Here is a 13810-nt window from a genome sequence, read left to right as displayed (position 1 = left end):
GTTAATTTAGCAACTCTCCATTTCATCAGACAGGAGCGGTATCCCCAGGGATTCCGCTGACAAAGGAGGTCCCTCAAAACTGGGAGGTGATCCAATTACAACTTAAAGACACTTACCGCAAGGATGACTGGCTAAAGACAGAAGTCTCTTAGAGTGTTAGGAGAAGAGTAAGAAAGAATATGAGAGGGAGAGAGTAAAGGATGAGTAGTGTGTCACTTTCTCGTATGAATAAAGTGAGGATTACACCTGCCCTTAAGTTCTGTGGTGAGTGAAGTCAAGGCCCCTGGTGCTGGGCTTGGACCTGTGTGCTTTCCATCCTTTCTTCTTTTCCTCTCTCTCTCTCCCTTTTCCTATGTGGAAACTCCATATATATATGAAAAAAAACTTACAGTGATTTTTATGGAGACTTGTCAGATTTACGTGTGCTAATAAAATGGGGCTCTTAAAAGCTCTGGTTTGGGCAGTACTAGCAGAGAATAGAAGATTGCTGTTAAGTCTGGGTTGAGTATGGAGAGTAGCATATGGCTGCCTCTGGCATCCAAAAGGAAATCCTTCCGAGGGCAGGATCATCAAGAGCCACCAGCTCTTCCCATCTCTCTCTAAGTACCGGCAGTCATCCACAGAAGGAGGATATAGTATCATTCTTGGAAGGAGAATTGCATGATCATGCATTCGCATTCCAGGCCCATCATAGGTATTGCCATTCCTGAGCTAGCACAGAGCGTGTCCAATTGGTACAGAAGCATTTGAGATTGACTGCTCATGAGGCTCATCTATTCCTCTTCACTGCTAACAGCTGCTGCCCAAGAGCCACCCTTACTGTTTAACCCTTTCAGCTTCACATCTGACCTTCTGCTTCAGCCGGCATGTCTGTGGGTCAGTAGATCACCAGGATGCAAGCTGGGACTGCTGCTTACAAGATGGAGTGATCAGCTTTATCTTTACCATTTCTTTCAGCTTCATAAAGAAGTGTTTAGAGTTAAGAAAGAGGAATATGGAATTAATGCATGATTTGTCAACAGTGCTAGGGTTGCCAAAGATACTTTTGTTTTCTTTCTCTTTGTTCTTAATTTTTGCCTTCAGTAACTTAACTCAATTGTATGCTCCTATGTGTGAGTATAATTTCTTACAGATAATCTATTACAATCTCAGAAAACAGTATAATGTGGTTAAAAAAGTAAGAAAATAATCCTTGTGTCTCTATTTATGTCCACTCAGTTCCGCAGCTCATGAACTGTAGCAGTCTAGCATTTATTTTATTTTTTTTAACTAGAACCTTATTGCTTGCAACAGTGACATGTTAATTCTCAGAAATAAATAAACAATAACATATATTTAACAGAAGGAAACATTGTCACTTTCATGTTTTGTTGTGAAAGTAATTTTTTAGATGTTTAGGAATTCTTGGGGGGGGGGGGAGAAAAGAAACACTGAAGATTACTAATGCATACCACAGACACCTCATTCTTTTTCATGTCATTTGTGCAATTCTGAGACTGCCTGACAATGGATTGATAACATGTCTTCTCATCTATGTAGAAATACCTCTAATCTTGCAGTAATATGTATTACATCAACTACAGTCAACACTAGAGGTCAGGATTTCCTCCTTCCCCCTTTTTATTTTATTATTTATTTTATTTATTTGTTTATTTATTTATTTAATATGTAGCCTAATGGTCTGTGAGAAACAAACCAGGAATATTTTATGAAGCCAAACACAATTTCTGAGCAGCATGGGCTCTACTAGAAATAAATAGCCAATACTATTTACTGCTAGGTGCAATCCAAACCTTATAGAAGACCAATTGGGATTGATAACTGGTTGAATGCATTGCAGAATTTTTGTCATATTTTCTGAAGACTGTAGGTTCTAACAACCTCAGCATTTTTATTTTTAGTCATAATAAAAACTTTAAGGTCCACATGAACTAAAAAATGTAGAAAATAACAAGAGTTCACACAGCATATTATAAAAGGGGAAGTAAATAAGCATATATAAGAGAGGGTATTTATTTCAACAAGACCGTAATATTCTATGATGCCTAGTAATAATTGCAACTTTAATAATTAGGCAATATGAGGGAGAACTGACTCATCTTTTTCATAGTTAATTAAGAAAGTTAAAAAAAAAAATTATAGGAATAAACATGTAGAACATTAAAACATCACTCCAATTTTCTGGAAAAACTGCATAATCAAGGAAGAATTCTGACGTAGTCAAACTGTCTTATTAGATGTTTTAGAGTCTCATAGCCTATGACAGAGTTATTCAAAGGATGTAGGAAACATTTGTACTTTCATAAAAACTATATTTTATCTTGAGCCGGAATCCCACATTGGCATAAAATCATCAGAGAAAATATATTTTTTGTGATTTTTTTTGTTTATCTACATATTAGAAAACTATTCAAAATAAGTTATTATTCAGTCTTCACAGTCCTAATAATGGTAGAAATGTTAATAAATAACCCTTTTTGAGTTAATTTTTTCAGTCAGCTCTTTAAAAGCCATGGAAACAAGTTTGCAGTTAACTTAAGTTGCCAAATTGGGTCTTTAATTTACTTGTGCCAAGAGAAGAAGTATACGTGCCTTAGAGAACCAAAATCTACAGCAATATCTGATGATACATTTTAGAAAGCAGATTATTTTTGTCTTTGATTTTTTCACAGGAAAAATCATTTGGCATCTATCATTTCATCCAGAATGTTGTAATCATCTAAATTTTATTTAAAATATAACACCTGCTATTAATTTATCCCTGAATACTATTTATTCTTATAAAAAATAGAAAAGCAAACAAATTTTTTTTAATTTTCTGAGTAAGTCTGCAATTAAAAAACCCCACCCCTCTGCTTAATGTTTTTCTGTATTTTGTTTTTATCTTTTTGTTTGTTTTTGTTTTTAATACAAGTAAACACAGAAAAGGATAAGAAGTAGGTTAAATACAAATAGCTTTTATGAAGCAGAGCTCATTTATAAGGTCAGTTTTATAGAAATAGTAATAAAATATAATTTATACTTTAAAGAACATTTGCAGTTGAATCTAAGTACTTACATAATAAAAACTTTAATTAAAAAATCTTTTTAATTATAGAAATTCTTAATTATGACATGAGTATGAAAACAGAGATGGGGTTATTCATTTCAGTCTTTCAAAGAAGGTGTGAAGAACTGCATCAAGAACAGTTTTTCATATTCTTCTGTGGCATATATGAATCCTCACTCATTATCTCTGCTGCATGCACCTATTAATGTTACACGTGTCTAAATCCAAGTTTGCCAGGTGCTGTTTATTCAGGTTGTACATCAATTTGCTGTGTATGGAGAGGGAAGGAGAGAAGGCAAAGATTACCCCGATCCAGGTGAAATATCCTTTGGTTACCTTCTAGTTGGTGAATCAGGTTTTGTCTCTCAAAAGCTGGAGTAAAGTGGTGGAATGGGTGTATGCTAGACTGGGGAACTGAGGAACACTCCTGAATTGTTTAGGTTAAGTGCACAGACACACAGAAAGGTGGCTGCTTTAGGATTTGTCTCACATACCATCTGCCTACTACAAGTGAACAAGCCACCATCTCTCCATAATCAATGGGGAGAAATAACCTGGTTTAGGACAGGATTCATCTAATCTATATTAAACATCTGTTTCAGGATAACATGAATTTTGCCTTGAAAGTGCTGATTTTTTGGGGGTGACCATTTCATATATAAACATCAACAATTCAGGTGTCTAAATCTGATTAAAAGGTTTTATCTTATCTTTGATATCATGAGACTTTTGTATCAAATGGCAAAACTACTTTAATTGCTATTGTAGCCCTGTATCGCAGTACTGCTATTGCTAGTGAGTAGCTGTACTGGGTCTGTCTGGGATGGAGTTAATTTTCTTCGGAGAAGAAAATGGGGCATCGTATGGGGATATGTTTTGGATTTGTGCCGAAATCCGTGTTGATAAGACATCAATGTTTTAACTATTGCTGAGCAGTGCTTACACAGAGCCAAGGCCTTTTCTGCTTCTCACACCACCCCACCAGCGAGTGGGCTGGGGGTGCACAAGGAGTTGGGAGGGGACACAGCCGGGACAGCTGACCCCAACTGACCAAAGGGATATTCCATACCATATGATGTCATGCTCAGCATATAAGGGGTTAGGGGAAGAAGAAGGAAGAGGGCACATTCAGAATGATGACATTTGTCTTCCCAAGTAACTGTTACACGTGATGGAGCCCTGCTTTCCTGGAGATGGCTGAACACCTGCCTGCCCATGGGAAGTAGTGAACGAATTAACTCCTTGTTTTACTTTGCTTGCGTGCCTGTCTTTTGCTTTAGCTACTAAACTGTCTTTATATCAATCCACGAGTTTTCTTTTACTCTTCTGATTCTCTCCCCCATCCCACCAGGGGAGGGAGTGAGTGAGCAGCTGCATGGTGCTTACTTGCCGACTGGGGCAAAACCACAACAGTCCTTTTTGGTGTCCAGTGTGGGGCTACATTTGATTGGAATGTGCTAGAGCAAATTTATAGCTGTTATCGCTGTTTAGCTATTAATTGGCAGACTCCTGTGCTTGTCTTACTGTAAGGTAGAGTCTAATGTTCATTAGTGGCTGCTTTTTGCTTTTGCTGCTCACTGTACTGCTGTACTGCTTATCATCTTACTGTGCTGTGCCTGGGAACATTTTGATAAGAGCAATGGTGATGTGCCTGGGCTGGCAGATGAAACTCCAGTGTGAACTTGAGTTGAAGGGACCATGACCTGTGCATGAGTCCACATGGGAGCAGGACACCCTGAAGTGTCTGTGACAGTGAATAAGTCCACACTAGAGCAGGTATATATCAAAGCATCTGTGGCCATGGTTATATCTGTGCCAGAACAGGTATACCTCTGGAGGGATTGTGGCCCAAGGATAAGTCCATGCTGGAGAAGGTACACCTCGAAGCCTCGATGAGGCTTTGGGCAATGTGGCCTAGTGGAGGGTGTCCCTGCCCGCAGCAGGGGCATTGGAACTAGATGATCTTTGAGGTCCCTTCCAATCCAAACCATTCTATGATTCTATGATCTCTGGCTGTGCATGAAGTCCATACTGCAGCAGGTACACCTTGAACCGTCAGTGGCTGTGCATGAGATCATACCAGAGCACCTTAAAGCATGTAGCCATGGATGAGCCCATGACAGAGCAGGTACACCCCTGGAGGGACTGTGGCTGTGGGTAAGGCCACATGGAGCTGAATGCCTCTGAAGGCATTGTGGCCCATGGATAAGGCCATGCTGGAACGGGGGCACTTTGAAGCGACTGTGGCTGTGGATAAGTCTATGCCACAGCAGGTGTATCCCTGGAGAGACTGTGGCTTATAGATAAGGCTCCACGTGGAGCAGATACACCCCTAAGAGACTGCAGTCTGTGGATAAGTCCTAGCTGGAGCAGGGGCAAAGGAAGGAGTTCATTGCAATGTTAAACACTATAACCTGGCCCAAAAGGACCAGGAGTGGAGACTGTAATGGAAATACCTTTAAATTGTTGTAACCCATTATTTGAGTTGCATGTTATAGGAATTGCTGTAGCCTGCTACAATAGAGAACAAGCCTTACAAGAAGCAGCGCAAGTGCAGCAGTGGACCTGACCTGAGCTGGCTTAGGTGCCCAGTAACTCCACGCAACACACCACCTCTTCTGTCTTTTGATATGTACACACAAATTAAACAGTTAAACCATGACAGAGACACAGGATGAGGCCCAGAGGAGTGCAGGTGTGGAGTGATAAGACAGCAATTCACCAGTGTTCTGTTAAAAAATTACAAGCTGGATAAAACTGGTCTTACAGGAACCAAGTTAGCAAAACCTTCCCTTTCATCCTACAGGAATTTTGTAAAAAAAAAAAAAAAAAATAGTCTATTTTTTGGCTGAAGAGGCTTTAGAAATACATTCAGTCTGAAAACTAAATTGATGTCATGGACACCTTTTCAACTCTCAGAAATTCAGATCTTAATTTAATTTTTATATTTGATCTGCACAACATACACACTGCTGTTGCATTTTTGTTGTTTAGTGAGAACAGTTACCATTACTGTACAGCGTAGATACTAAACTTGCACCACAACTGCTGCAGCTTAACACCAGAAAAGTTCTCCCCCAGTGACACTCTCCTAAAGAAGCATTGCTTAAGTAAGACTAGGAGGAAACAGAACAAACTGAGGAAAACAAATTTGAATTCAGTAGAAATTAATTTTGGAATCCACGGAGAGTAGGTAGGAACACTTTTGTCAGTGACAAAAGGACAGGTCACTGGAAGTTTTGTAGCAGGCCCCCTGTGAAATGTTGCAGTCCTATGAATTTGTCAACTTAAAAAAAAAAAAAAAAAAGAAAAAAAACCCCAAAAGTGCAGTGTGCAGTTTGTTTCTACACATGAGGCTCCACTATCCTTTGGACCCTGTCAGACCCTTATTTTATGACTAAAACTTGAAATTAATGCATGGATTTCTACACCATTGAGGAAGTATAACTTCCAGAGCTTTAGGAAAATATTGTTAAACTGTTTCTCATGTAAGATCAAGATGAGCTACTATTTGGACAGGGTTCAGTGTTTCGCTGCTGTATGAGCTGTGGCTTGCACATCAGAAAGACAGAAAGGTCTTTCCAATTGCTACTCAAAAATTATTTTTCCTCAAGTGCAAGAACAACCTGAAAAAGGAAAGAAGTAGACATGTTATTGATTCTTTGAAAGGGAATTTTAAGTGGGTTTTCGTCCCTGGAGTAGCTCATAGATAGAGAAGAGACTGAAAGGAAAGTACAAAAGAAGGCATCCAAGTATTTTTAAGGGTCATCTTTTCTGCTTGAAGAGCAAAAGCTATAGCTGTTCATTTCCTGTTATTAAATTGGGCAAGTGTTACTCTTTTCCGCCCCCCCTACATGCACTTATTTACCTGGGACAACTTAGTAAAACTTTTCTCCTTGGGTTTGGATTCAATAATGCAAGCTGCCTGGGCTAAATTTTCTCATGAAAGACTGTTGTAAGTTTGCACTAATTTTAGAGTTTTCAATCCGGTAATTTCTGTTCTACAATGGAAATTCCTTTAAAATTGCCTGCATTACTCTTTTGCATTCTACGAGTTTACACCTAAGCTAATATGCAAGATTTTTTTTAAATAGATTTTAGCTTAATAATCTTAATTTCAAATACTTTTAATTGAATAATTTGAAATTAAGGAATTTGACTAAACTTCAGAAGAAATTCTCTGTATTGATGACTTTGAGATAAATAAGATAGCAGTTGTGAATGAGAGCAATGATGACCTCCAGTATTAATATTTACTTCCATTTATCATCCAGTATGATTCTCTGAACATCCTAGTGAAATATCTCAGTAGACAGTAGGAGAGCAGATACAATTTTTACAGAGAATATAAGAGAGATTAATTACTTTTGGTCCTTTCACTGGGCACCACTGGAAAGAGCCTGGCTCTGTCCTCTTCGCACCTCTTCAAGTATTTGTGTATGTTGAGAAGATACCTCTGACCCTTCTCTTCTCCAGGCTGAACAGTCCCAGCTCTTTCAGCCTTTCCTCATAGGAGACATGCTCCAGTACCTTAGTCATCTTCATGGCCCTTTGTTGGACTTTCTGCAGCATCACCATGTCTCTCTTCTACTGAGGAGCCCAGAAGTGGAGCCAGTATTCTAGATGTGGCCTCAACACTGGTGAGCAAAGCTCCCTTGACCTGCTGGTAACAATACTCTTAATGCAGTGTCGTTAACTTTCTTTGCAGCAAGGGCACATTGCTGACATGTTCAAGTTGGTGTCCAACAGGACCCCCAGGTCTTTTTCTGCCATGCTGCTTTCCATCTGGGTGGCCCTCAGCATGTATTGGTGCATGGGGTTGCTCTTCCCCTTGCTGAAATTCGTGAGGTTTCTGCCAGAGCATTTCTTCAGCCTGTCAAGGTTGCTCTGGGTGTCATCAGTAAAATTGCTGAAGGTGCACTCTGCCCTATCATCCAGACAATTAATGAAGATGTTAAAGTGAACAGACCCAGTATTGACCCCTGAGGTATACCGCTAGTTACTGGCCTCCAAATAGACTTTGTGCCACTGATCACCATCTTCTGGACCCATGTTAGGTCTCCATCTTAGATTTTTTTTTTTTTTTTTACCAGACTATCCAGTCTATTATAACAGCTATTTATGCAGGGAAAATTATACAAAATCTTCCCATTAATTTTGAAATTATGTCATGGAATGGATAATACACACTACAGATAATCACCTTCTATTGCTAAAAAACTTCATGAGATTCATCCATTTCATTTTACTGACAGTTTATTATACTGGGAGCATATCCTTTCCAAGTTTTCATGAGACTTTATGTGAAACTAAATATGCACAGTTATTACTCATCTGTACATTACCAAAGTATATATATTTGTGTATAATATTTAGTGATACTTTTTTTCAGATCTATTCATCATCAATATCATGAATCCACCAAAGCCAGTACGATTAAATGCTTCTTTTGGAATTAAGCAGCACGACTCCTGTTTCACTTAAAGTTTGCGGCCCTGCTATTTCTCGGGAGATTATTATATTCACAGTTAAAATTTGCTTCTCTGACACAGCAGGAATGTTCATTTCTGATGCCTCTGCTTTATGTTAACAGAGCGTGAAATAAACAAAAAAAAAAAAAATCATGATTCATATCACTAATTACCTAGATGTGCTGACATACCACAGATTTCATTTACATTGGTCTCACTGGGACAAAAAATTATATTTTTGTAAGAACCATTCTTATCTTTCTCTACCTAAATAATATGTAACCAAGGAACAAAAAAAAAATAAAAGAAATAATTTTTAAAAGTATTTTGTATAAAAGTTTGTACTAGATAAAAATAATTTAATAATATATTTAGACACAATGACAAAAATGAATTATATGAATCATATGAAGACACATGCAAATATCATTCTAGCATTCAGTCCAACAGATATGCATGTGTGTGTTTGTACATTAATTCACACTAAGAATCATGGTCACTTGGTAATTCAAAAAAACCTTAATTCGTCCCAAATTTTTAGACATAAATTTTCCTGTACTTTTTTTCCCACTGAAAAACTTCTAATAATCAGAGTGGATAATTGAATTAAGAGGGTATTTCTGTGCCAGCTATTCCCACCAAAACCATCATCTCACCTGGTGATACTATACAGAGTTGTAGTTCTGATATCTTCCTTTTTTGTATAGCATTGCTGTAAGAAATTTTGAGTCATCTATTGATCTGCTAAATTTAAGGAGCAAGATATAACCCCTAGGAGGTATTTATTGGCAAAATTTTTCATTAGATCATAGTTTTGCTCTCTGCGGTATAATGTGTTGAAGAGGTTTCTCATTTCTTTGTTTTACATTAGACAAGCTTAAGATGCTCAGTGTTGGAATAGTTTGGGATTTTCTCTCTGTTGGTTACAGACAGTATTTTTTCAAAGTTTTTTGTTCTGTTTTTGTTGGGTTTTTTTGTTCTTTTTTTACATTTGGAGACTAGTTAGATCTTTTCAAACCAGTTTTACAAATATTGTGATAGCCAAGAAGAATTACATATCCTATGGAATCTGGAATCTCTTTAAATGTAAGACTAAACCACTTCTGACCAAATTAACTACCTGATCTCAGCACTGATATACCTAATAAGTAGTTTGTGGTCATCAGCTGTGAAACATAGACTGCCTATATTAGGCAGTGTGGCTCTAAGTAAGTGTCCTGGTTTAGGCAAGGATAGAGTTAATTTTCCTCCTAGCAGCTGGTACAGTGCTCTGTTTTGGATTTCGGATGAGAATAATGTTGATAACACACTGATGTTTTCAGTTGTTGCCAAGCAGTCAAGGACTTTTCAGCTTCTCATACTGGCCTGCCAATGAGAAGCTAGGGGGGACACCCAAGAAGCTGGGAGGGGACACAGCCAGGACAGCTGACCCAGACTGGCCAAAGGGATATTCCATACCATATGACATCATGCTCCCTGTATAGCTCGGGGTGGGCCGGAAGGCAGGGTAGCTTGGGGTCTTGCTGAGGATCAACTTCAGGTGGTGAGAAATTATGCTGTTTATCACTTGTTTTGTTTATTATTAGTGTTATTATTATCTTCTTTTTCTGTCCTACTAAACTGTCTTTAGCTCAACCCATGAGTTCTACTTTTTTTTTTTTTTTTTTTTCCTTTTAGATTCTTTCCCCCATCCCACTGGGAGGGAGGGAGCTAATGTCTCTGTGGTTGTTTTAGCTGCTGGCCAGGTTAAACCACAACAGTAAATTATGCAATTTTATTTTATATTGAATCAGATAAAATCCAGGAATAAGATCAGAAATTCTCAGAAACACACTTATCCAGATAATGCTTGATCTCTCTTACCTCCTCTTACAGCCTTGGCTTTAAGTGGTGCAGTTTGAAAGGGTGAAAACACTCTTTTAGAATTTAGGAGTTGTGGTGATTATCCTTGGCAACCTGGCAAAAGTATAGGACTCAGATGTCCAATTCCGTGGGAAACTGTTAGCTTATTATAAAAAAAATTTCTGGCTGTGTTCACTACAGAACAAACCCTGATAATGTTAGGCAAAGTTTCACTGCATCTAACTTTTCAGATGCTTCTGAGAATGGAGCATTTTGGAAATTCTCCAGTAATATCTGAATAACAATGAACTTTAGAAAGGATTTAGATGACTTCCTGCTCTTTCTACTCAAAAATGTGACCTAGAACATGTAAATTTCAACTTACAGGTTAGTTACATCTAACTTTATTGCAAAAAGGACATAGACTTCTTTATGCTCTTACCCTTCAGTACCATCTGAAACTCATATGTGATACGATTATATTATACGAATATGATATGATTATCTCATATAAGTTTCACATGGTACTGAGAAGAAGCAGCTTGCTATTTGAGATTCTGGTGGAATTCAAGCGTCCGGGTTTCCTAGGTAGAATTTACATGGACACCTTCTGTTTTTATTGTTGTTTCTTTTTATGTCTAATTTGGAAGCTATCATCAAGAACCACAATGTCCCATAGCATTTTGTAAAATTACTAGATGAATAACTGTCTGTTGAACGAAAACACACTTTGAATGTAACAACATTTCTCAGGATTCTGTGATAATGTCTAGTAAAAACATCAGTCCCTGTGCCGCTACCACAATACACTCAATGTTTAAAAACAGAACAGCACTTATTAATTTGCTAACTATATTACCTATGCCAGAAAGGTTATACGATAAAACATGAACTTAAAATTGGTGAAACTTTTAATTTAAAATGAATTAAATCGATCGATGAAAACATCAAATTGAAAGTTATTGTGCAGTTTTTCTACATCTAGAAATATACTGGCTTCCCTACACACCATTGTTTTGCCTACTACATATGGCTTTTTCAGTATGACAACTGTTTGCCTACCTTGTTTAAAAAATACCTCTACAACTTTGGCTTCAGCTAAGCCCCTGAGCAACTCAACCACTGGCATTTAGGCTGCTATATCTAAACATCAACTGAAAGAATCTCAGAGGTAGTAACATTCCTCTTCCACATTTTCTGTACCCTGAGAGTGTGGGGCTAAACCAAAAACCCGACAAAATAGTTCCTAGAAACCACTGCTAAGCCCCTTTATTTATGATCCTTTCATGCAGTATTCCTCAGCCAAAGAATGGAAATTGAAAACATAAGGCCATTTCATGCCTGACATGTAGGGTCCTAGGGAAAGATGTGAAGAATGTCTCCGTGGGCATTGGAGATTTAATACACAACACTCTGCTGTACAGGGTAAAAAAGGAGTCTGCCTTTTACTAAGTTTCTCCTCATTCTTCTTTCTCTGAAGGGAGTTCTACCTCCATGTTTTCAAGTCATGCCAAATCACTGACATAGTCTTGCTGGTAGGAAAATGATATTTTCCTTTTTCTTCATTGTTATTACTCAGGCATGACCAAATACAGTAGAGCATATATCCTTTGATATTGTTCATGAGACTTAGTCACAGTTCATTTGAGGGATTTTGATATCTGCTCAACCTATTTGTGTAGCCATAAAACAAATAGTTTATTACAGAAGCTGGATACATCATATTGTTAATTTCTTAAGTGTTCGTAAGCAGTCATGGACACTTGCACAGAGTTATTTCATTCAATTCTTATTGAAATCAATTCAAATCCATCTCTCAAATCTTGGCTTGAGTCAAAAATATCTTAGGTCTGTAAAATAACATTTTCTTATCATTTGGGTAATGTTGCCTTATGCACATTTTCAGTTCAATTTCACTCCTAAACAAAGAAACAAAATGAAGAAAATTAAATATTTTCCACATGGTTTAGCAGTCTCATCCATACAGTTAAACTGTGACAGTGAACGTTTTACACCTGGTAATGGAGAATCCCAGGAGTGGGGACGGAACATAAGAATCTAAACACTTTGCTTAAAAGATAAGTTTCTAGTAACCAAAGCTGGAGTAGTATTGGTGTATTGGACCATCCTCCAAATTCTAAGCAATGCTGAGACAGAATGTTACTCAACATGTTATAATAGTGAGACTGTATTATATGATTGTAATATTCATATGATGATGAAAAGAGATAAAACTCTAAACTTGTAAAATTTTAAAATTGTAAGATTTTCTGGGAAATATTTTTCTCTGCAAATGGAAATATGGTTTGTACATATTTCCAATAAAATACATACAAAGACGTAACAACCTCCAGTTATTGTTGCCTAAATAATTTTTCCATTTCATGTTAATTTGCATGAATAAAATAAAAAAACCAAACCCTGCAAGTTTTAAAAATAGTAATGTTTTAAAAAATTGATGTTTAAGATATAAACAACTTCAATTTAGATGTGTACATCAAAATATTTAACAATTTCAAAACCAAATTTAATCAAACTTTTTTTTTTTTTTTTTTTTTTTTAATAATGATCAGGAAGCTCTTGAGAACTATCCAACCAGGAACTTTCAGGGCTTCTCAAAAAAAAATGGTTAACCACAAATTATGATGTCCATTTTGATCACACAGTTGGGTTTTTTTTTTAAAAAAAAAGGGGACTATTTTTTATTCTTTGTTCCTTTGATAAAAATCTAATATAGCATTTAGAATTACATCAGATCTTTATACTATCAGACTAAACCAAGCAGCTCATAGTATTTCCAAAGTTTTGATAACACAATACATCTGGTTTGCATTATACGTCATATAAGAAGTGAAACAACTGAAGACGGCTTTGAAGGGAGGAAAGCTACTGGTGATTAGAGGATGAGAAAATATAACTAACTGTGAAACACTACAGAACTAGGTTGCTTAGCATAGACAAGAAAAGAAGAAAGGGAGTCCATGTAGCTTTCTACAAATTGGGAAAATTTATGTAAAGAGATAGATAATAAACTGTTCATAATTGAGCTACAGCAGTAATTGTCCTGAATAAAAAAAAAAATGACATTACAAGCAGTGAAGATGAATTTTGAACTCAAATAGGAAAGAGGAGCAGGAGTATAGGGTGGAAGGACTTACTAAAAGATTAATTAATGCATAACATTAAGATCATTCAGTGATCTCTTTTATGAGAAAAAGAAGTCATAAGAATTTTCTTATTAAGATTCTTCTTTATCACATTAACTATGTGTTTTCTAAGAAGCAAACAAAAAAAACACCCAGGGAAAGTGGTGAAAGATTTATAATTTTATATAGATAACTATATACTAGGTCAAAACTATAACTGATGAAGGCATCCAGCAAACACATTCAGGAGGAGTTTACTTCACAGTGTCAGCAGACATTGTAAGAGTCTTTGCTGATGTAGA

This window comes from Grus americana, chromosome 1, assembly GCF_028858705.1.
Source record: "Grus americana isolate bGruAme1 chromosome 1, bGruAme1.mat, whole genome shotgun sequence".
Taxonomy (NCBI): domain Eukaryota; kingdom Metazoa; phylum Chordata; class Aves; order Gruiformes; family Gruidae; genus Grus; species Grus americana.
Note: the sequence above shows the minus strand (reverse complement) of the source record.